Raw genomic sequence first — 26,941 nt, 5'->3', positions numbered from 1 at the left:
ACGTTTAGCAGTTATGAGAAACAATGATCTTCATATTTTGTGGGAATCAAAATAATCAAGGTAATTAAGGTATTTTTTTAGCATAGGTGATTTTGGATTTCCTTCCCAATTCCATTTTTATCCCAAATTCCACATCGAAGTCACTTTAAAATCACCATTTTGAAGAAGTTCTTAAATTGGGGTTTCTGGATTTTAGCTTCTTGATGTTATAATTCTGGAATTGATAAGCATTTTTTGTTTACTTGAGCTAAGTTCAAAGCTAGCTTTTGTTGTTTATGGGTTTTAGGAATTTCGAATTTCTTCATCCGCCACCAAGCGTCTTATTGACAATGTAGAAGAACCTCTTCTTGTTTTGTTTAATTTACTATGAGTGAATTGGTCGGACGTTGCTCGGTACGAGTATTGAAAGTCAAATCAAAAGGATCGGTACCATACCTTGAATACAATAAGGTAATGATTTATTCGTATTTTGATCATGAGTGATTGAGGTTAACATAATTTCCATGCTTTCATTTGTATCCATCTTCATTTCTCTGTTATTGTACTTATTATGGCATGCAAGGTTCTGAAGTTAGATGGAAATTTGTCCGAATTAGAGCTGCGGACCAAGTGTTTGATGAAATGCCTGAAGGAGATTGCCTTTTCTCTTTTGCCTTCTTGTACATGCAGGTAATGATTTATCCTTATTTTGATCATGAGTGATTGAGGAAATCTAAGAGGTTGGTGTTTGTAGAAAGAAGGAGATTGCCTTTTATGTTATATGCTATTTTGGATTCCTTCATTTAATTGATGATTTTGCTACTTGATTATGATTTTGATTAGGAAGTGTTATATGTATCCATTAATTTATTTAAGAGGATGCCGGTCAATCAAAAAAAATTATATATTTTTAGCTTTATGTTTCATTGACTCAAATGAAATTTTTACATATTTTCAGGTTCCACTTCTTTTATTGTAGCATCTTACTTTCATTTCTTCATTTTACATAATTGTATTTTCAAAAATCTACCCACTTATAGCAACCACATCCAAATACACAAAGCATTTTTTTACTTTCACCTCTACAATATTGTGCATGTAATTATTCATATAAACAACACCACATAAAAAGAAGAGAGGGTACTTCTGGAAGATTAATGCCAATAATGGTATTGTCAAAAACAACTTATTCTAAAAAAATTCTCCAATGTAAAATATGAAGCAAGGAAACCATTAGCTTTTATACATTGTGTGAATGATTTAAGTCAATAAGGGACACTGACTCAAGCCGAGTTGTTGATAAAAGTGGTTATAGTTCAATGAAAGAATATGCTTTTGGGATTCCTGCAAAGCAGACAAGTTTTGAAGATGACAGAGTTCTGTTTCTGAAAATGTTAAACATAATGTAGTAACAAAATTGCTTCCGACTTGCGAGCCTGAAATCTGTACTTATTTAATTCTCTGACATGTTTATGTTATATTGTTGTTCATGCCAACATTTTTTCTTGTTAACGAAGAAATGTTGTGACCAAATGACTTTTTGAAATGTTTTGAAATTGTTTTAGTAGTTTAGCATATATGCTTTTCTAAGAAAAAAATATAGACAACTAAACATGTGTGTAGATACTGAACATTCAACCTTCAAAAGCCATCACAAATCGATTAAACAACAACTACAATGCGACATTTTTCTTTAACTATTAAAATGATAAAAATAAAAATATAAAAATTCATGAAAAACAGCCAAAATTAGTTATTTAAAAAAACATCATAATAAACATCAAAAACTATTTAAAAACAAACTCAAAAATCATATAATCCTTTCCTAATCCATGCAATGCATGGACACCTTCCTACTTATAATCAAATTAATTATTTGTATATTGCTAATTCAAAATAAATGTTATTTTATTAAAATGACATTTGTTAATTAAAAAGTTACATAAAAAATTGTGTAAAATATAAGTTTTTGAAACATCCTAAAAATATGGTCCAAAAATTTCATATTAATTTAATAATAAAACCACCGTTATCAACCCATTTCATCAAAACATAAGATATAATATCTCAAACATTGTTATCAGAGTTTCAAAACATCGGAGTTAACATCCCAGGCTAAAACATCTTGGTGTGTGCAATGCAGTCATCCCGAGCTCTTCCCTCCGCTACCGGAAGTACCTGAAACCAAAACTGAAAACCGTAAGCACGAAGCTTAGTGAGTTCCCCATACTACCACATACCATACACATAACCAGATACTGGGCCCCCTCCCGCTGCATCGGGACTTGCCTTGCATCGCACTCGCTCTGGCATCAGGCCCCGCCTGGCATCGAGACCCGCTCGGTATACATATTTGTTTCACTGAGGCCCCGCCTGTCTCTGGGTCTTACCCGCTATACACATACAATCATATAACCTGCTAGTACATAAAGAAAACATACTCTACTGTAATCCTATTCTAAGGCCTCGCCTAACTTGGGCCCTGCCCCTGTCCTGCTATTGATGAGTCATGGAACCCCGTCCATGCTCCTACTGATAGTGAGATACGGGCCCCCGCCCACACTCGCCTCCCTACCATGCACATACAAGTATCACACAGACAACAAGTATAATCTAACATGCAAACATTCCTCGGGTTTGCCCCAACATCGGACCTTAGTCCGGAATAGCATTCATATAAACCTTCCTCGAGCACCGTCCGACATCGGACCTTGGTCCGGAATAACATACTAGCATACAATGCTTAGGGCTAACCCCCGGCTCCTCCTACTCTGCATAAAACTAAATGGGCCGGCATTGTGGCCTTAGACCCATACACACAGTAAGGAGACTCACCTTGCACTGCTCAAACCCTGCTGATACTCTTCTGGCTGTTAACTGGCAATTCCCCGAACTGTTACTCCTTCGGCTCCCCGAGCTATCAGTACCAAAATAACACTTAGTCCAAATCAATAATCCTCCTTAGGGTAAAATGACTATTTTACCCCTAGTCCAACTTGATCCATATCTAAGGCCCAAAACCATAATACAAAAGGCCCAACACTAGGTAGGCTTCCCAAGCCCACTAGTGGCCCAATAATAGCCGAATTTGCTAAATTTGGCCCAATCCCTCTAATGGGCCTTACCCTAAGCCCAAACATATTCTTGGTCCAAATTATCTGACTTCTGATGGCCCACTAAAGCCCCAAGACCCAAAATCCAAAGCATGGCCCAATCCGAGGCCCAAAACACGTCAAGCCCATATCTATTGAGTACGCGGGGCGTACTCCTCTGTACACTAAGCGTACTGGCTTAATACTCTATTCCACCAGCTATAAACACAGATCCAAGTCCTCTTCAACGTCTTAATCCATAAAGTCGATTACTTGGTGGCTTGCAACCCACCAAATGAACCCAAACTTGGAATATAGCCACAAACTTCCATGGAAATGGCTAGATCTCATGCATGGTCACAAATGGACCTTAAAGATTGAAACTTTACTACTTATGGGACTCATATGACACTAAGGGTGGCAACCCTAGACTTAAAAACGAAGTTGCATCATAAAAATCCATCCTTTGGACCTAAAAAAGGTCCAAAGCTCCATAAACCTAGATCTAAGCTTTTATGAGGAAAGTTGGAAGCTTTATACCTCCTTTGAGTGCCAAAAGATGAGATAATCCCAGATCCTTGAGCTCAAGATACTCAAGTTCTTCTTCTCCAACTTCTCTTCTCTTCTTCCAAGCTCTTCTTTACCAAACTAAGCTTTAAAAAGGCCAAACACACACAAGAATGGAGTAAGAGAGGATATTTAGGGTTTCTGAGGGTGAGGGGCTGGTAAGGAGGCTAGGGTTCTGTTATAATGTTCCTTATATAGTGGTTAGCCCCCAAAATTAGGGTTTAGGATCTCTGAGAGTACGCTGGGTGTAATCCTCCCACACCCACATCCACTTAATTCGCTACGTTGGGCGTACTCTCGCGCCTACTACCTTGCATGCATGGTCCTTTCTTGCCTTCTTTCTCCATTAAGGACCAATAATGCCAATAACTTCAAAGTGCTATAACTCCTTCATCCTAAGTTCGTTTTCGACGAACTTTATATCCACGAAAAAGTGGCGGGAAGCCCTACGCTCCTAGCCACACCCGAAGCCTAAAACCTTCCGGATAAGACACGCGATACCCATAAAAGACCGAATCGCCCTTACCCTTGGCCTCCGAGACCACAATCGAGTACTTTCAAAACTTGGTGTTACAATTTTTGTGTAAGGTTGAATATGCCCTTATAGTAAAAAAAAATAATATTAGTTGGTACCTTTTTTTGTATTTTTTAAATGAAATCTTGTTATAAATTTCTCTTTATATTGTTTTTGTAATAGTGTTAGTTGTTCGTTTTTTTTTCTTTTCTCACTGCCAGATAAATATTTTGTAGGCAATATATTATTTTAAACTTATAAAAAAATAAGAAAAAAATAGAGGAAACAAAAACACTTAATTGTGAACTTGTGATGTCAAATCATTTTCAGAATCGTTTTCCAACAAGGATAATGATTTTCGATTTTTTTTTCTAGACTTCAACAAGGATTTTAAAATGTGTGATCTCAAAGTTTTATGTTATCTACAAAAAAACACTTAAATTAACTTTTTATTAGAAAACTAACATGAAAGAAGTGAAAAACAATAACGAATCATACAATTTAACATGAATCAGAAATCAGATTAACTCGAATCAAAAATCAAAAATCAAAAATCAAAATCAGTGAGGCTGTCTAAATCATATTAACGCAAATAGAAGATCGATTTTTTTGAATGGTGTGTGAAATCGGATTATCAGAATCGATGTATTAAGAAAGATTGAAATCAATAATAAAAAATCAAAAGATTACGTAAACAAACACGGAATTGATAGAGTCCTTCGATCAATAGTGGTGAGGGGCTGAGTGCGATGGTTATTCCAAAAAAAAAAGCGTACGTCCCTAAGTCTTTGCTGATGTTTTTGTTTATGACTTCATTTTCTTTCATTTTTTCGCTCAACTGTTATACATGATATATTAGGGTTTTTTATATAATAACATAATAAGATATATAAAAACGGGGACCTAGAAATTTGGAGACCCTGGGCTGTCGCCCATGCTATTGCACCCATTGACACGGACCTGGCAACATCCTAATACAATCATATGTTTAAGTTGAAGTAATGTATCTATTATTTGATTAATTTCTTTGACTTCTGTAACGCCCAGATTTCCACACCAGGTATACTCCAAAATACATTTCGCACATAAAGTTTTTACAAAACATCTTGGTATACACTGACATACTGGGGAACAAGAAGCTATCACAAGGATCGTGTTGTCCGCAAGAACAGGCTCGAGTCGGACGCTACAATCTTTAACCTGCAAAACATTCACAAACAAACACCGTAAGCCTCATGGCTTAGTGAATATAAGCCACAATAACATATAACAAAATGATCAAGCAGCAATTAAATATCATAGATAATCCACCCAACGGGTATCCTTAATATCTCCTAAGAGATCAAACAACACATTTACATAATAATCTTGCCTGGTAAAACACTAAGGCCAAACCAGTCAAATATCATTATCTCCAATCTGAGACAATACATATGAATAAATATATCACGAAGACCAATCAAACCAATTAAATACCATTATCTCCAATCTAAGAAAACATATATAAATAAATATACCATCATGTGGTAAAATACAATCTCCCATGTATATAATCACGTACCATCCTGAGGTACCATATAATGTCACATTATTCATCAATATAATATATATATATATATATATATATATATATATATATATATATATATATCATATCATCATATCATACCATACTATACTATAAAGGAAACATTTTTCCTTTCACCACATTCATTTGAAACTCCCATGGCTTTTCAATTTCTTTCTAATAATGATTATAAATTGGTTAATAAGGTTAAATAAATATCAAACCTAAAGTGTAATCATATATAAACTAAATTTCAATATTAAAATAATATATTTACTTCTACTTATAAAGTTATGTTTTTTAGCTTTTAACATATTATACTTAATTTATTAGTTTTAATATATTGTTGGATGTAAATCATTATCATTTTAAAGATACAATTTTGGAACAATTTGTATAAAATACTTAAATTATTAATTTGAATATAACATTACAGGGTCAACTTAAATATAAATTTTAGTTTAACTTAAACAACCCAAAGAATATTTTGTAAATACTTAAAAGTGATTAATTGTAGTGTCTTTCTAATAATGATTATAAGTTGGTTAATAAGGTTAAACAAATATCAAACCTAAAGTGTAATCATAAATATACTAAATTTCAATTTTAAAATAATATCTTTACTTCTACTTATAAAGTTATGTCTTTAACTTTTAACATATTATGCTTAATTTATTAGATTTCATATGTTGTTGTATATAAACCATTATCAGTTTAAAGCAACAACTTTTGAACAGTTTTGACAAAATACTTTAATTGTTAATTTAAATATAACATTACAATGTCAAGTTTAATATAAATTTCAGTTACACTTAAAAAACCAAAGAATATTTTGTAAATGGTTAAAAGTGATAAATTGTAGTGATAAATGCAAAAACTAAATTGTAATCTCAATTTAACTAAAATATTTCTTAAATATATTTTTATAATCGTCAAAAGTTTTCAAATAAGTAGCTTAAAATAACTTACAATAACAATAGTTAAAAATAACTCTATATAAATGATTATATTGTTACCTTTAAAATCAAAAAACAAAGTTTGATGTTTTAAATAATTATAATGATAGAAATTAAAACATTAAGCAAATAAATTTTAAAAAACTAATTAACAATAACAACAACTATAAATAACATTAAGCCATATATTATATTTAATTTTATTCATGTGTAACTCGCGGGTAGAAATCATTCAAACGATTGAGATTATGCAGTTATAATAGATGTATATATTATCATATAATTCAAAATAATCAATATATTATATCAATTTAGTATATGAATTATTATGTCAAATTTAACAACAACGTTATTGCTATATTTAAAAAACATATATTTGTAAAGACTTCAACTTTATAGGTGTTTCTACGCAACGCGCGGGCATTCGCCTATGATACTTATTAAAGAGACATTTTTTCTCCAACCACATTCATTTGAAACCTCCAACTTTTCAACTTCTTTTTAAATTAATATACTGAATCCAATATTATTGTAATTTCAATATTAATTCTTTATTATCAATATAATATACTTAGTTTGTTAATCTAAATATGACGTTAAATTGAAAACATAATTTTTTTAATATATTCAAAACCATTTTTTTTAAATAGTTAAAAAGTTTAAATGGATGAACTAAATCAAAATGTCAAATTAAGAAAAAAAAAATAGTTAAAAATTATTTTTTATAATAATAATATTTTCCATAAAATAGATAGTCTAAAATAAATTAAAAATATTAAAAGTTTAAATAAAATATTAAATATAAAATATGTATCAAAAGATAGTTTTAAAATTCATTAAAAATAACATATGTCTATCTAAATTGAGTTTATTTTTATTTTCACGGGTAACGGCTATTGAGATTATGCGATTTTAAATAGAATAATATGAGATCTATTATTTGATACTCATAAATCTATTATGAAATTAATTTCATACGCTCATCTTATATAATGCTTATCGTTTATTTAAAATATTTATAATATTTTATAATAAATTAGTTTAAGAATTATTAATTTAAACTTACTAACTAGTGTATATTTATTTTAATAACATATATTTATCAGTATTTTAATTATAACTGCGCAACGCGCGGAATATCGCCTAGTCTTTATCTTTATCTATCTATATCTATATATACTTATAAATGAATCATTTTTTTCTTTCACCACATTCATTTGAAACTCCCATGTATAAGGTTAAATAAATATCAAATCTAAAGTGTAATCATATATAAACTAAATTTCAATATTAAAAAAATATTTTTACTTGTACTTATAAAGTTATGTTTTTTAACTTTTAACATATTATACTTAATTTATTAGTTTTAATATATTGTTGGATGTAACCATTATCATTTTAAAACTACAACTTTTGAACAATTTGTATAAACTACTTAAATTATTAATTTAAATATAACATTAAAGGGTCAACTTAAATATAAATTTTAGTTTAACTTAAACAACACAAAGAATATTTCGTAAATAGTTAAAAGTGATAAATTGTAGTGTCTTTCTAATAATGATTATAAGTTGGTTAATAAGGTTAAATAAATATTAAACATAAAGTGTAATCATAAATAAACTAAATTTCAATATTAAAATAATATCTTTTACTTCTACTTATAAAGTTATGTCTTTAACTTTTATCATATTATACTTAATTTATTAGATTTAATATGTTGTTGTATGTAAACCATTATCAGTTTAAAACTATAACTTTTGAAAAGTTTGGACAAAATACTTCAATTGTTAATTTAAATATAACATTATAGTGTCAACTTAAATATAAATTTAAATTCCACTTAAAAAACCTAAAGAATATTTTGTGAATAGTTAAAAGTGCTAAATTGTAGTGCTAAATGCAAAAAAGTAAATTGTAATCTCAATTTAACTAAAACATTTCCCGAATATATTTTTATAATCATTAAAAGATTTCAAATAAGTAGCTTAAAATAACTTACACTAGCAATAGTTAAAAATTAACTCTATATGAATGATTATATTGTTACATTTCAAATCAAAAAACAATGTTTGATGTTTTAAATAATTATAATGATAGAAATTAAAAGGTTAAACAAATAAATTTTAAAAATTAATTAAATAACAACACCTATAAATAACATTAAACCTTATATTATATTTATTTTTATTCACGGGTAACTGGCGGGTAGAAGTCATTCAAACAATTGAGATTATGCAGTTATAATATATGTATATATTATCATATAATTCAGAATAATCAATATATTATATTAATATAGTATACGAATTATTATATCAAATTTAAAAACAACGTTATTGTTAATTCATGAGTAACTTGCGGGTAGAATTCATTCAAACGATTGAGATTATGCAGTTATGATTGATATATATATATTATCGTATAATTCAGAATAATCAATATATCACACTAATTTAGTATACAAATTATTATATCAAATTTAACAATAACGTTATTGTTATATTTAAAAAAACATATATTTGTAAAGATTTCAACTATATAGGTGATTATGCGCAACGCGCGGGCATTCGTCTAGTATATACCTATAAAGGAAGCATTTTTCCTTTCACCACATTCATTTGAAACTCTCCTGCATTTTTTCTTTCACCACATTCATTTGAAACTCTCATGCATTTTTTCTTTCACCACATTCATTTGAAACTCCCATGACTTTTCAGTTTTCTTTCTAATAATAATTATAAGTTGTTTAATAAGGTTAAATAAATATCAAACCTAAAATGTAATCATACATAAACTAAATTTCAATATTAAAATTTTGGAACAATTTGTATAAAATACTTAAATTATTAATTTAAGTATAACATTATAGGGTCAACTTAAATATAAATTTTAGTTTAACTTAAACAACCCAATAAATTTTGTAAATAGTTAAAAGTGATAAATTGTAGTGTCGTTCTAATAATGATTATAAGTTGGTTAATAAGGTTAAATAAATATCAAACCTAAAGTGTAATCATAAATAAACTAAATTTCAATTTTAAAATAATATCTTTACTTCTACTTATAAAGTTATGTCTTTAACTTTTAACATATTATACTTAATTTATTAGATTTAAAATGTTGTTGTATGTAACCATTATCAGTTTAAAGCTACAACTTTGAACGGTTTGGACAAAATACTTAAATTGTTAATTTCAATATAACATTATAGTGTCAACTTAAATATAAATTTCAGTTCCACTTAAAAAAAACAAAGAATATTTTGTAAATAGTTAAAAGTGATAAATTGTAGTGATAAATGTAAAAAGTAAATTGTAAAATAAGTAGCTTAAAATAACTTATAATAATCATAGTTAAAAATAACTCTATATAAATGATTATATTGTTACCTTTAAAATCAAAAAACAATGTTTGATGTTTTAAATAATTATAATTATAGAAATTAAAGCATCAAGCAAGTAAATTTTAAAAATTAATTAACAATAACAACAACTATAAATAACATTAAACCATATATTATATTTAATTTTATTCATGTGTAACTCGCAGGTAGAAGTCATTCAAATGATTGAAATTATGTAGTTATAATAGATGTATATATTATCATATAATTCAAAATAATCAATATATTATATCAATTTAGTATACAGATTATTATATCAAATTTAACAACAACATTATTGTTATATTTGAAAAAAAACATATATTTGTAAAGATTTCAACTATATTGGTGTTTCTGCGCAACGCGCGGGCATTCGCTTAGTGTACTTATACAAGATGCATTTTTACTTGCACCATATGCATTTGAAACCTCCATGGCTTTTCAATTTCTTTATAATAGTTATTATAAATTGGTTAATAGTATTAAATTAATGCAAAAAATAAATTCTAATCATAAATTAACTAAACTACAATATTAAAGTATCATATTTTACTTCTATTTATAAAATCCTGACTTTAAGTTTTTAATATATTACAGTTAACTTATTATTTTAGATATGTTGTCATATGTGAGCAATTGTCATTTTAGAGTCATAACATTTGTATCATTTATGATTTTATGTGTAGTTAAATTATTAATTTTAATATATTGTTAAACGGTTAACTTAAATCAAAAATTCAGTTAAACTTGAAAAAAATATAGAGATTATTTTATAAATAGTTAAAAGCTATAAATTATAGTGTTAAACCAAAATTGTAATTCCAAATAAACAAAAAAAACATGAAACTATTTTTTATAATCATTGTTGGGGTAGAAAGTTATTCATGGAGTGACTTTGTAATGGTTTGACTTATGAAGACCCATTTTCATATGGGATTGATGCCTTGTGACATGAGAGTGTATGTGTGTGTGAGAGAGAGAGAGGTGTTAGCACCTCTATATATAGTAGGTTGCATACCACTTGTAGAGTGTGCTTGAGAGATGTAGTTCATAGAGAGTTTTGAGTGAGTTAATTATGTAGACTATATCTAGTTCCTTTTTTGTAAATTCCTCATGATAATTCAATACATCTTTTAGCACCCAAATCACCGTGTTATTTGTGTTCTTACAATTCCGCATACCAAATCAAATGCTCATAACTCACTACATTTGGTATCAGAGCGGGTCTTCGAAGATAAAATCGATTTTTGAAGAAAACAGTTCTCGATTTGGCTACATTCAACACAATTGGAACGTTTATGGTGAGCCTCTCAATGATATCTCAAAATCTATTGGATTTGTGCTTGCGTTATTGAATTTTTGATCATTTTGACTCATTGGATCAATTTTTTTTCAAAAAAACCCAATTGTTATGATCCAATAATTTTTTCGTTGATCAAGCCCAATCCGATCCTATTTTTTTATTGATTCAATTCTCAACTTGTTGTTCATTTGAATCAAAATCTAGATCAAAATGAATTAAATCATTTACTGTTCATACTGTTCATTCGATCTTATTATTTGAAGAGACTAATCCAAAACATTGATCCAAACAAATTGAGCCCAATCATGTATTTGTTACTGTTCATGACTATTTTGAGTCCAAAATTCTTTTGATCCGATTTCATTGTTTGAGCCCAAAATCATTAAATTCATTGTTTGACTCTAAATTTCACTTGTTCGTCATTTGATTACTCGGTTGTGTATTCTAACGTTCTTTTCTCAATTATCGATCAATATCTATTCGGTTCACCTCCCGTTTCTGGCAGAAGTTCCACGAGGAACTGGGCACGCAGCTACATTTTAGTACAGCTTATCATCCGCAGACAGACAGTCAGAGCGAGCAGACCATTCAGACCCTCGAGGAAATGTTACGGGCCTACGTTATTGACTTCGGTGGGAGCTGGGACTCATACCTACCCCTTGCATAGTTCTCCTACAACAACAGCTATCACTCCAACATTGGTGCTCCGCCTTTTGAGCTGTTGTATGGACGGAAATGTCGTACCCCCGTCTATTGGGTCGAGATCGGTGTCAGGGTGATGGGTTGGACCGAGGTAGTCCTACAGACTACCGAGATGATACAGCAGATCAGACAGCGGCTGCAGACTGCTCAGAGTTGGCAGAAGAGCTACGCCGACCGGCGCCGATCTGAGTTGGAGTTTCAGGTTGGTGACATGGTACTACTGTAGGTCTCACCCTGGAAGGGTTTGATTCGCTTCAGGAAGAGGGGAAAGTTGGGTCCCCGATGCATCGGGCCATTCAGGATTATTTCCAAGGTTGGCAAGGTGGCGTATAGACTGGACCTCCCTGAGAAGCTCAGTCAGATTCATAGCACATTCCATGTTTCACTGTTGCGGAAGTACGTATTGGACGAAGAGGCGATTATATCATTGGATGATATTCAGGTCGACGAGCGCCTGAATTACGTAGAGAGACCGGTGGCTGTGTTGGAAAGGAAGGTGAAGATCTTACATAACAAGGAGATACCTTTGGTAAAGGTACAGTGGTAGCACCGGAGGGGATCCAATTGGACTTGGGAGCCGGAGGCCGAGATGCGGGAGCATTATCCGGAGTTGTTCACCGCAGCAGACTTCGAGGATGAAGTCTAGTTCAAGTGGGGGAGAATTGTAACATACCGACCCCCAGGTATAAATTTAAAGCTTATATTCATATTATTAGGGAAACTCGACGAGTTAGAGGCCCCAACTCGTTGTGTAGAACTAATTCAGCCCGCGTGAATTTTAGAACCTACTCGACGAGTTGGAGGACCTAACTCGACGAGTAGAGGTTGTGCTTGAAAACCCTAATTTTTAGGGTTTGCACCCTATTTAAAGGACCTTAAGTCCTCCTTCCAGCCTCCCTTACCACCTTCACGTCCAGAAACAAACCCAAATCAAGCTAACCTTCTATTTGAGTGTGTGTGAGGCTAAAGAGTGTGTGTTTGGTGCATTTCTTGAAGAGACTTGAAGATTGAGAAGCTTGGAACGAGAAAGGGGCTTGTAGATCCAACATCTACTTCGTTTTGGCATTCATTTGAAGGTAAAAAGTCATTACCTTGATCATATTCTCGTTAGATCTCCCCATTCAAGAGTTTAGGGTCTTTTTAGCCCACTTTGGATCCATTTTTGGAAGTTGAGTATGATTTGAAGTTGTAACTTCAGATCTGGACTCCTTTAGACCCCCATAGCCATAAAGTTATCGTCTTTATCTAGTCTTGGCCTTTCCCCATGTCCTTAACCTCTTCCTAAGACTAGCTTTGGGTGTTTTAGCCTCTTGAACCCTTGCATGCACGTAAAATTGGCAACTTTACGTGGTAACTAAACCCTAAGAGGCTAGATCTACAGTTTGGAGCCTTGGTTTCACTTAAAAGCGTCTGAATAAGAAAAGGGCTGAAGGAACTCGACGAGTTGCATAGCCAACTCGACAAGTTGGTCAGGGTTTTCCCGAATCTTCTGGGCACTGCATGGACTCGACGAGTTGTTTGGTAACTCGGCGAGTTGACTCAGGTTTGCGTGGTTTCTGAGTTCCGAAGGAACTCAACGAGTTGCTAAGATGCACTCGACGAGTTGGGTCAACAAGGATTGTTGACCTTGACTGTTGGCTATTGACTTTGACCAGGGTTGACTAAGTTTGACTTTAAGGGTAGTTTGGTAATTTGGGTTTTGATAGAATTGGTCCTTTGATGATTGTAGGTGTTTGAGTTTGGAGCTGCGTTTGGGATTCAAGTTATCGGTTCAGCACTACTTGTGAGGTGAGTTCTTCTCACTATATCAACAGGGTATAAGGCACCAAGGCCGGCCCTTTTTGGATTGTATCCTGGTTAAAGGATGACGGTATGTTAGTGATTTGTTAGATGTGTATCCTGGATATAGGATGATGCTATGTTTAGTGATCTATTAGATCGGTATCCTGGTATATAGGATGATGCTATGATTAGTGATCTGTTAGATCTGTCTGATTATCTGTACATGCTAGCTAGCGTATGATATTATGTGTTATTTGTATGATTGGAGGTGGGTTGAGGCGGTCCTGCTTTGTGCTCTAGGCCAACATACCTAGGGCGGCCCGGATAGACTGCAGACCCGGTAGGGGGTACTAGTCAGGCCGAAGGCCAGGAGAATGGTCCAAACAGGCTGAAGGCCCAATAGGGCGGACCAGACATGCTGAAGGTTCTAAGAGTGGGCCAGATAGACTGATGGCCCGGTGAGGGCGGTCCAGTAATACTGTAGACTCTGAGAGTGGGCCAGATAGACTGATGGCCCGGTGAGGGCAGTCCAGTCACACTGTAGACTCTATATGCATGTTGTTTGATATGATATTGTTTTGATTGGCGTTGGTTATTTGGGGGAACTCACTAAGCTTCAGGCTTACAGTTGTTGATTTTGTTTCAGGTACTTCAGATGATCGCGGGAAGGCGAAGGCTTGATCGTGCACCTCCTCACATTTTATGATTTTGATTACTGGGATACTCTGATATGAAACTATTTTGAAAACACTTTGTAGTAATTTATGGTTTTTAAATGGTTGAAAAAGTTTTAAATTGGCTTGAATTTTATGGATGTTACAATACAAGTCGAACAAGGGTTGTTTGATGTCGAAATTGTATTTGATTGAAGTTTAATTTTGAAATTGGTTGGGTTATTGTTCTTGGTGTCGAACACTGTGACTAGAGTTCATGTTCGCATCTTAAAACTGATTTAGAAATCGAACGTCTTCTGGTCAATGTTGATTTCGATGTGTATATGGAGAATGAAAAATTGATTAAAGATGGTGTTCAGTTCGCTTATGTGAATGAATTGAAGAAATCGATTTGGAGTTGACTTCTTGGAGTCAAACTTAGTTCGATTGGTTTTGGTCGTTCGCATCGATAGGATATTTTTGGGTATTATCAAGTCGAAATTGGAGACATTAGATGTTTTTGGTCATTTCAATGTAAGGTTTTAATTTTGGGGTCACAATTGAGTTCGCATCTACAATCGTATTTTGGGTTGATGATAGAACTGGATTCGCTTTGGGTTGGTTAGTTTGGAGATCGAAATCAGTATCGCTATGGGTTAATTGGCGTGATGTCGAACACGAGTTCGCATCTATGATCTCTTGGTTTAGCAATATGTGAACGTGATTTGGGTTTGGAAGTCGAACAGGGATCGTTTTGTGGAAATTGGTTTGGATGTCGAACACGATTTCAATGTGTGGTGCTTGTCATTCGCTTCTATCGAGTGCTATTTTGTAAATACGGTTAATAAAGGAGTTCGACGTGTTAAGATCATTGAACGCAACTGGATAGCGAAGTGAAGAAGAAAGCGAATGTGTCGATTCGAATCCTTGAACTTTCAACGAATGGGCAGAAAACACCCACTATCGAAACGGGAGTCATAAAATATAAAGAATGCTGAATTTTCATTTCGAATACCTGCAGTTTATGCAAGTTGGCAGAATTTACCCAGTTTTGACATTGGGCTAAAAATTCTGTGAAATGAGAAAAAAATTCGAATAAGGTCCCTGTAGTTGATGCGAATTGACACTTTATACCCAGTTTCGCTTTTAGGGTAAAGTTTCGTATTTGAGGCTATTTTGGGCGCAATGGGTCTCTACATACTTTCGAAATTGACAGTTTCTACCCGGATTTTCGAATTTTAAGTCAAAGGCGGTCCAAGAAGTATCGAATTCGAAAATTGTGATATTTTTGGATTTTCTGGATTTATGCAAAACGTTTATGACATGTGTTAAGGGGGAGTTTCGTATGAAAAATTCCAAATTGAGCACTTTCTCATTCCTTTTCGGTTTTATAATCATTTTTCGATTATAAAAAGGGGGAGAGAATTAAATATGAGAATTCGAAAGTTGTGAATTTTTCATATTACGCGGATTTGAAGACCGATGTGACCTTGAGCAATCGAAGTTTATGAAGTGATTCGATTTGAGATTATAAAGTGTTTTGGGTTTTCCCGGTTCATGATGAGTTTGGATTTAATGAAGATTGTTGGGGTGTGATTTTATGCTCAAATTTGGGTAATCTGTTGTGGAGGTTTGGATACTCCAAATTACCTTTTGATGCTTGGTTTGTAAGGTCTCACACTCTAGAATCCGGATTGGAAAGTCATTGAAGAATTAAAGATTTGATGTTCATTTCTACATTTGTCATGCTTGAGGCTTAGTTCGTGAAGTTGCTCATTTTGGAAGATTGAAGCAGTTCATCCATTCCTAACTTTGAGGGGGAGAATGTTGAGGTACAAAGTTATTCATGGAGTCACTTTGTAATGGTTTGACTTGTGAAGACCCACTTGCATATGAGATTGATGCCTTGTGACATGAGAGAGAGAGAGAGGGAGAGAGAGAGAGAGACATGTTAGCACCTCTATATATAGAGGGTTACATACCACTTGTAGAGTGTGCTTGAGAGATGTAGTTCATAGAGAGCTTTGAGTGAGTTAATTATGTAGACTGGATCTAGTTCCTTTTTGTAAACTCCTCATGATAATTGAATACATCTTTTAGCGCCTAAATCACCATGTTCTTTGTGTTCTTACAATTCTGCATGCCAAATCAAATGCTCATAATTCACTACAATCATTAAGAATTTTCAAATAAGTAGTATAAAAATAACTTACTTTGAGTGGAATTCTTGGTGCATCTTCTTATTTTATAATGTCGCCAACTTGGGATATTACAGTTTTAACAACATTGCACCACACTTCTCTAATCACTAATGTATGAAGAATGTTGATTAGATTGTATTTTTATATAGAAAATGAGAAATATAATTTGTTGTGTTATGGATTTTAAAAAAATGGGGTCGAATGTTGTATATTTATGTATAATATTAGGATTTGGTTCATAATATTCTTTTTTATATTAATATTCCTTTGTTTATGTTATATGAAGATTATTTTGCAATGTGGGTGGTTGTGTGGTAACTATATGTTTGTAACTGATTTTATTTTGCATTTATGATGTGAGAAACAACACGAACAGAGGTGTTTAAAGGCAAGAAAAATATGAGAATGATCGATACTTTGATTGTTAGCGTTTTTTTTTTTTTTTTTTTGCATCATATCCATATTAAATATAGATGGACATTGGACATTTAACCTTATGGTTTATGTTATGATAGACTAACCAAGTTTTACATTTGTTTTATTTATGTACCTTTACCTTTGTTTTGAAAAAGTTTTGCTATCCAATTTTTATCTTTGTTCCATTTATATAGAAGAAATCGTAAAATGTTTATCTGTTTATGACTGTGCCTTGGCATCCCTTCGCAACAAGCTTCCAGATTTTAACCTTAACAATTTTACTACTAAACACACCGCCCCCCCTAAATCCCAGAATACACTAGCGGGTGCCCTTTTTCGTAAAATTGTCCAAGATATGGAAGTGCATCTCGACATGAAGGCTCGGCAGAAAGCGGTTTTCCAGTGCTTACGTGCACCACATGCTCAAGATTTTCTTCTGGCTATCCCTATAGATGGGCTTGGCCAACACATGTCTCCCGTGGATTATCGTACTATTCTCAAATATCGACTCATGATTCCCATATTCCCAGCTGACGAGATATGTCCTGTGTGTCGCAAGGCATGTTCGGACTCTTTTGGAGAGCATGCAGTTCACTGTAAAGAACTCTTGGGGTTCAAATACAGGCACGATATGGTTACGGATGTTTTGTTTGACATATTTAAGCGTGCCGGGGTTTCCGCTAAGAAAGAGGCACCTGTTAATTTCTTGACTGACCCGACAGAAGGAAGGTCAACCCTCAGACCGGCTGACATTTTGATTTTTGGATGGGTCGGATGGAAACACGCATGTGTGGATCTTACAGGGGTATCCCCTCTCGTGGGCCTGAGGGCTGGGGGTTTCACGGCGGGACATGCTGCTTTAAAAGCAGCTACATGCAAAGTCACCAAACATGAGAAATCGTGCATGGAAAATCAACATGTGTTCATACCATTTGCATTTGATACGTTTAGTTTCCTCGCACCGGATGCTGTAGAGCTTCTTAAAAGAGTACAACGAATCATGCATAGTAATGTTATATCCCCTAGATCTTCGGATGTAGTCTTTAAAAGAGATAGCTTTACCATTCAAAAAGGCTTAGCGACACAGCTTGTTGCCCGTTTGTCATCTCACTCATTGTACGATGACAATTAAAATTTTATGGGAACCCTTTATAGTCGAAAAAAAAATATTGGAATGAATTGTCTTTTCTATTTTTTTCCCTTTGGTGTACGACACAAATGAACACAAATAAGATTTAAAATAATTAACATTATTAATAACTTTATTTATAAATAACTTAAAATTTTATCCAGTTGTAGTATATGAATATTTTCAACCAAATGATCAATTTCCTTAACAATGAAACGCCGGTAGATGTTTATAATTCCAATTTTGTTAACAAATATTGGTTTTTCTATGATAAGTAAATAAAAATTGTTATAACGATTCTCTTAAAACAACATGATAAAAATAACAGTTTAAACAAAATAAAATTAAAGAATAGATTATCGTACATTGGAAAAATGACTGATGTTTGAAATTAATCATAAAGGAAATAAAAAGATGCTTAAATAAATTGTTTTTCAATTAACAATGTTAATAGTTAAAAAATGTATTAAATAAAAAACTACATTTAATTAATTAAATTCACGACAAAACTGCAAATTTGGTCATTGTGGTTTTCAAAAACCTTTGGATGGGGTACAAAAAGTTTCCAACTTGCATGGAATGTCCAAAATCAAGGTTTTTTTTTTGGGTTTTTGGTCCCTGATACACTTGAAAAGACGATTTTACCCTTTTCATTTCTTTTTCTATTTTCTTTATTTATTTTGGTATTTAAATAATTAAAAATAAAAAAACTAAAATCTCTCTCTCTCTCTCTCTCTCTCTCTCTCTCTTTCTCTCTCTCTCTCTCTCTCTCTCTCTCTCTCCTTGTCAAAGTCAACTGGGTAAATGAAAAAAACCTTTTGAACCCATTCACCACAAACTCCACCTTATATCCCCCACTACTTAGATTAATCAAACACCACCCAAGCACCCATAAACACCACCACCACAGCCTCCCTATCGTTCTTGGGGTTGTGCCACCGGGAACCACACAACTCCACCCCCTTCTTCCTTGGATTACCGACCAACAGTCCCCACCACCTTATTTCGGCGGTTTTCACCACCATCCTCTTCCTCCCTCCCTCTCGTTGAGCTCATCGGAAACGAAGAAACAAAAGCCGTCGGAGTAGCCCCTGCCACCATGTCGTCGTTGCTGTGAACCACCGTCGTCTTTAGCTGCTGCTTCCGTCAATCACATCTCCAACCAGCCTCGTCACCCCTTGCGACCCCTGTAAGACCGATTCCCCACCTCGTTATTATTGTTCTCCTGTTCGATCAATCAATAGGATCGATTGTTTAGTTCGTTCCTTACCTGCGACGTGTAACAGACGAGGGAGGAAGATGATACAGGAGCCCTAATAGTCGATGTATTTTTTTGGGGGGGGGGGGCAATAAAGGTAGTGATAGTCAGAAGCAAAAAAAAACACTCTAGCTGTTATATGAAAATCCCATATGGATTTGGAAGATAGAAGGAGAAAGGTCAGAGGGAAGGAAGCAAAATCGGGTCACCCATAAGTATCTGAATGGAGGACCATCGATGAGTCTATATGGATTTGGGGGAAATCGAAACGGGGTCAATTTGCAGCCAGGTTTTTCTTCAATCTTATTTGCATATGCATAAGGACGAAGAAGAAGAATGGAGAAATAGAGACAGAGTCAAAGAGGGGGTATGATGGAGAGTAGAGGGGTGAGTGGGTTTTTCTGTGTTTTGTGTGTGTGTGTGTGTATGAGAGAGAGAGAGAGTTATTTTCTTTTCTTTTTATTTTTAAATTAAAATAGTATTTGAAAATTTATATATATATATATATATATATATATATATATATATATATATATATATATATATATATATATATATATATATATATATATATATATAAGAAAGTAAAAGGGTATAACCATCTTTTTAAGTTTTTTTGGACCAAAAACACAGAAAAACCTTGATTTTGGACCTTCCATGCAAGTGAAAAACGTTTTGGACCCTATCCAAAGTTTTTTGAATACCACAGGGACCAATCTTGCAGTTTTGTCTAAATTCTCACACAACTTATGAAAATATACCATTAAGATGATATGATCCTAAAATACATCTATCTAAATTGATTGACCATAGGTAGATGCTATTAGGATGATTTGGTTTTAATATGTATCTATTATAGGGTATATTTAAAATAATTACAATATTGTATAACATCTTAGTGTAAAATTCATTTGAAACCCCTCTTTTAATTAATATCACTCAAAAGTCTTCTTAGTAGTAACTTAAACACTCAAAAATTTTCTAACTTATATATTATGTTTAATATGCAGTTAATAGAAATATTACTATAAAAAGGTCAATCTTTTGTGTAGACAACCATATAAATCACATTAAAAATTAACAAAGAAAATAAGCTTAAAGATTTTTTTTGTTGGTTTGAGGTATTTTGACAATTTTTTGAAGTATTTTATTATGTTAGAGCTTTTAATTTATATGTTTGTTATATATTAATACTTTTTTTTATAGTTTTCTTAGTTATAGTATTCTTTTAATACAATTGTTGTATGTTGTGGTTGAATCGTTAATATAAATTATATTGTATACATGTTATCGATCATATATTATATATGTTGCTTCAAAAAATAATTAATTAAAATTCATGGATATGTTGTATTTTGTAGGGGTCTTTATGGGTCGGTTTGGTTCGGTTATAGGCTACAACCGAACCATAACCATTGCAATCGGTTAATGGATTTTGGTAACCAATGTGTATCGGTTAACATTTTAGTCGGTTAATGGTGTTCGATTATCGATTAATATCGGTTAACGATAATGGTTCACAATGATATGAAAATAAAAAGTACATTGCTATAAAATGTGAGAAACAAAAAGAACTTTGTTATAAAAAGTGAATTGGAGCGTTGGATTAAGCTCTTGCAGGAGGACGTGTTACCTTTCACAACATTCATCATTTATTTTCACCAAACTATTGGTAGTTTATTTGAGATAATAACACAAATATTTATATTTGAGATAATAACATAAACTATTAATGATTTGGTTTATGTTTGAAATGACATGATGTGATGGTCGAAATGGAGCAAAAATTGAAGGATTTGGGGATCAAGTACATGAAGATAACATGAACATATGTTCATATATGAACATATATTCATATACAAACATATGTTCATATACGAACATAGATTGATATTAATGTTTTTAGCATTTGTACAACACTAGATTTTACTTGTGTTAATATATGAACATTGTTCATTTATGAACATACGTTCATTGATGAACATAGGTTCTAAAAGTTGTTATAATCATGATTTTGTTTAAATTTCATTTATAAACATGTATGATTTTTTTTTTATAAATGTTCAATTATGAACATATATGAATATGAATATTTAATTATGAACATCACTAGTATCTGATGTTTTGTATAAAAATTCAGTTATGAACATGTATTATCATACGCTGCACACAAGTAGTTCACGTTTGTAGACATTTGTTCATTAATCGATTTGTTCATATCATTTTTAGGTTTTTGTATAAATGCACATCCATGAGCATTAATATGGTGTATATTAGTTCAGATTATTGGTTTTTGTATAAATGTTCATAAATGAATTTATATTTATAAATGCTATAATTTAGGAACATTATTAATAAACTATAACTTTAAAAAAAAGTTTGGTTTTTGTATAAGTGTTTCTATGTTTCTATGAATAAGTTTGGTTCTATGTTAAACCCTCCTCTCTCTCTCTCTCTCTCTCTCTATATATATATATATATATATATATATATATATATATATATATATATATATATATATATATATATATATATATGAGGGTTTAACATATTTTGTATGATATATTTTTCTCAAAAAAGTTACATAAAGCACCAAATAGATCCTATAGAAATACGTTCGCAAAGAAAATCTCGAAAAAAAATGAACATATATGACAGGTGCATATGTGCACAAACGTCGGAAATTCACAAAGTTCGTAAAAAAAATGCACATGTGCACTTATCGTATATGCACATTTTTTCGATATATATATATATATATATATATATATATATATATATATATATATATATATATATATATATATATATATATATATATATATATATATATATATATATATTGCGAGTACGCTTCTATAGGACCAATAAGGTGCTTTATGTCACTTTTTTTTTAAAAAAATATCACATAAAAAAGTTCGCTTTCTAAGAGTAGTCTGCGGGAAAATATGGGTTCGCAAAAGATCTTGAATCTCTCTCTCTCTCTCTCTCTCTCTCTATATATATATATATATATATATATATATATATATATATATATATATATATATATATACATTCTCTAAAACCTTATCTTAATCTACATATTTTGTGCACGATGGGACTTGAACCCTCAACTCATTGATGAACAAACACCTCTTCAACACTTTTATTTATTTATTTATAGAAATGTTACTCCGTGTGAATTTGGATTTCTAGATTAAATTTCTGAACTCAGTAATTAAGGATATTTGTTATATATTTATTATCTATAATCAATTAAGTGACATAATTATAATATATGTCTAAAACTGGACTAAAATTACATTTTCTTTAAAAAAAAACTATAAAAGTCTTACTGATTTTAATATATAAGCATCGTAGACAATTTGATAACGATTTTAATATTTTCAGATTAGTTACAACAAAAATCCTAGATTAAAACACAATCCCATCTTATAATTTCTTTCTTTTTCTTTTCGAACATTAACAATAAAGATTTATTGTTTTAATATAATGTCATAAAATTATTGTCAAGTGATTTTAGAAAGTGTTGGTCTAAAGTTCAATCATTATGAGTTACTTTGGCTTTTGACTTTTATATTTTATCATGTGTAATTTTTTTTACAGTTTAAAATGTATTTATATTAGGTAGTATACTTCTTATCAATTTATGTAATTATTTTCAGTTTGTTACCATTTTTTTATATTTAATGAGAATGATTGCTGTGGTTGGTAAATATAAATTGAAATAACACGTAAATTATATATATATATATATATATATATATATATATATATATATATATATATATATATATATATATATATATATATATATAATGACAACACCTAAAAGGTTGAGAACGTGAGAACAGATTTAAACCATCTAAATATTCCCCCTTTTTTAACTTCCTCAAACCACATTCATTTGAAACCCCCTTTTTTTAACTAATGAAACTCAAAAGTTTTTTTAATTATGATTTAACACTAAAAAGTTTTATAACTTATATTATGTTTAATTAGCATTTAGTGAAAATTTTACTATAAAAAAACCAATCATTTGGGAAGACATGCATACAAATCATATACAAATTTCAGAAAGAAAACAAACTTAAAGGTTTTTGTGTTTAGTTGAGGTCTTATGACCACTTTTGGAGATATGCTATTATATTAGAGCTTTTTAATTTGTAAGTTTATTATACTAATTTGTTTTTATATTTTATTCGTTTTTGGATTATTGTAATACAGTCGTTGTATATTGTGGTTTAATCGTTAATATATTGATCATATGTTATATAGGGTGATGTTGAAAATATTTAATTAAATATTTTATATATGTTTTTTTTGTTTTGTAATTATACTATTTCAAAAAGATAATTAAACTCATACATATGTTATACTTTCCATATATATATATATATATATATATATCTCTCTCTCTCTCTCTCTCTCTCTATATATATATATATATATATATATATATATATATATATATATATATATATATATATATATATATATATATAGAGGTCAAAACACTTCAACCAAAATTCATTTAAAATCTAATATTTCAAATGTTTTTTAATAATGATTGTAAAAATTTCAACATGTGTTACTTAATTGATTGATTAATAAAAATATTAATGTTTTGAAACTCCTAACTCTTAAACTTATATTATTTAATTTGTTAGTTAATTAAAATATTTTTCCTACATAAAGATAACATTTTATGTTTGGTTACTCATATTTGTTTATGTAATTAGAAAACAAGGTGTACATAGAATGACTACTTCAATTTCACATAGGAATCGATATCACTAGAGATGTATGTTGTCTTTAACCGGGGGTAGGAGATCCACATACCATTTTTAATTATTTATATTAATGCTTAGTAATATCTATTTTATATTCCTATTCACCTTAATTTTTTAGGTACAAATTAAGGCAGAGGATTTTCGGCGCACCAACATAAAGTCAAACGTACGCCTTGCAAAATATGTAATTAAAATTAAAGATCATATTTACTAATCGACTTATTTTAAAACTCTTGATGACATTTATGTATAATGATATATTTTGTATGACTTTATTCTTAATTTCAATGTTTAATATTTGAAAGTTCATATATGAAACCTTGGATGTTTTGGTGTAATATAAAGTTTATTAGTTCAATATTGTTTATTAATAGCTCATTCAAAACAACTTATTTCTTATTTTATCCAAAAAATATTATTGGACATAAGAAAAGTAGATTATATTAATGTTATACAAAACTTATAATATATATTGGATATTATAAAAGTAAAAGTAAGTTTATAAGGTATGGACTATGTTAGATACTATCAAAATATAAGTTGATGGATTTTTATGTTATTTGATAATTCAGTTAATGCCCAAAACATGACTAAAAACGTAAATTTCAACATATTTCTATTTTTCACTATAATTATTTTAACCACTTAAATGCATTATTGCGCAACGCGCGAGGTTACGCCTAGTATATATATAATCAAATGAGAACACCTAAAAGGTTGAGAACGTGAGAACAGATCTAGACCATCTAAATATTCAAATTAAAGGTTATTATCAGACGAACCATTTATGTAAATTATAAAATTTATTGGTATTAAAGTGTAACTTTGAAATAGCGAAAAAGGTATAATAGTAATTGATTGTTTATTTAATTCCTATAACTTCTCACTCTTTCCTTTTAATTTCGTCTCTCTCTCTCTCTCTCTCTCTCTCTCTCTCTCTCTAGGGTACGTCTCCCTCATTTATACACAACCAGAAGAGCATCATATGATATATGATCATCTAAAAATGCCAAACAGATGAGAGAGTACGAGTGGATTCAGAGTGAGATCATGAATATATTACATCGCCAGTCGTTATCGACAACCCTTCCTCCGCCGGACAACCGTTGGACCGTCATAACCTTCATAATCAGTCCTTTCCGTTGGTCTGAGCCGCTTAGTCTGAATCAGACCCTCCTACTGCCATTGTCAAACTTTCCGTCGGTGTCATTATCTCCATAGAAATCAGAAACTTATGCCGCCATCATCGACACTGTCGGCATCGTTTTAGGTATGCTTTAATCTGGAGTGAGATCGAGAAGGGAGATGGTGAAACAGTGATGTTTGAGGCATATTGCGACAGTACTGGGGTGGCCCAATGAGCCGACGACAACCCTAGTGGTCGGAAGTTGTGATTAACACTCTTGTTCGTGTTACTCTTCTTTTAGTTCATGTTTCGATTTTTCTGATGCTATTTTCTGAATTTTTGATATTATTTTCACAATATATTGTTATTAAAATTATAAGTGATTCCATATTGATTAGTCTCCTCTTATATGTGTATGAATGATGTCTAGTGGGTCTAAGCTGGTGAATATGGTGGCTTGATGAAGACCCATAAATGGTGATTGTGATCTCGTGTTTGGCAGAAAAGATAAACAAATTAAGAGCCCCCCTGGATTTTGAGGCTGTAAGAAATGCATATAAAGGTACAATAACAATCTATTCCTGCTTTAAGTTTCTTATAATGCTTTTTAAATTGGTTTTCTTTATTTGCTTCTAAAATTAAGATGATAAAGATAGCATTTACTGTTTTGGTTTTGTTAATATGGAGTAAACAGATTACTGTTTTGGTTTGTAATTGATCATCTTCACGCAGACCTGGAATCAGATTCACAGGAAAAGGTTGTGTAACAGCCCAAAAACTTAGGTAAAATTTTCATTTATTAACGAGAAATAATATCCATATTTGTTTCCCACAAATTCCATTACATAATACATTGTTCAAAATATCAGAGTATCCAAAACAACTAGTGCGGAATATTGGAGAGTGCACGCTGCGTCATCAAGTCGGGTCCTTGCCCTTAGAGCCAGAAGTACCTAAAACACCCAAAAAACTGTAAGAAAACGCCTAGTGAGTTTCCCAACATACACAACACATACAGTCACATAAAAACCATGCAATAGAAAGGCATACATGAATTGCCATGGACTCCCTCCATGGTCTTTACTTAGAATGCCATGGGCTCCCCCACGGTCTGATAACCAACTGCCATGGGCTCCCCCATGGTCTTTACTTGGAATGTCATGGGTTCCCCCCATGGTCTGATATCCAGGTGCCATAGGCTCCCCCCATGGTCTTCACATAAATAATCCATACCACAAAGCATACAATTGCATATCAACTAATTACTACATATCAGATAATGGGCCGACATTGGTGCCTTCGACCCATTGGTATGAGGAGAAGTATCACCTAAGTCTGCTGAACACAATACCTACTCGCCTATCAGCCCGAAACCTCACACTGAACAATGGTATAACTAACCCTAAATTAGGATTATAACTCAACCTAGTCAAAGTGTCCAAAAACCTAAGCCTAAGTCCCTACATGGTGGCCCAAAAGTATTTCCTTTACTAATGGGCCTAAGATCCAAGATA

Source organism: Lactuca virosa, chromosome 7 (genome assembly GCF_052849685.1).
Source record: "Lactuca virosa cultivar CGN04683 chromosome 7, Lactuca_virosa_CGN04683_v6, whole genome shotgun sequence".
In the NCBI taxonomy this organism is placed as follows: Eukaryota; Viridiplantae; Streptophyta; class Magnoliopsida; order Asterales; family Asteraceae; genus Lactuca; species Lactuca virosa.
This window is presented reverse-complemented; position numbering follows the sequence as displayed.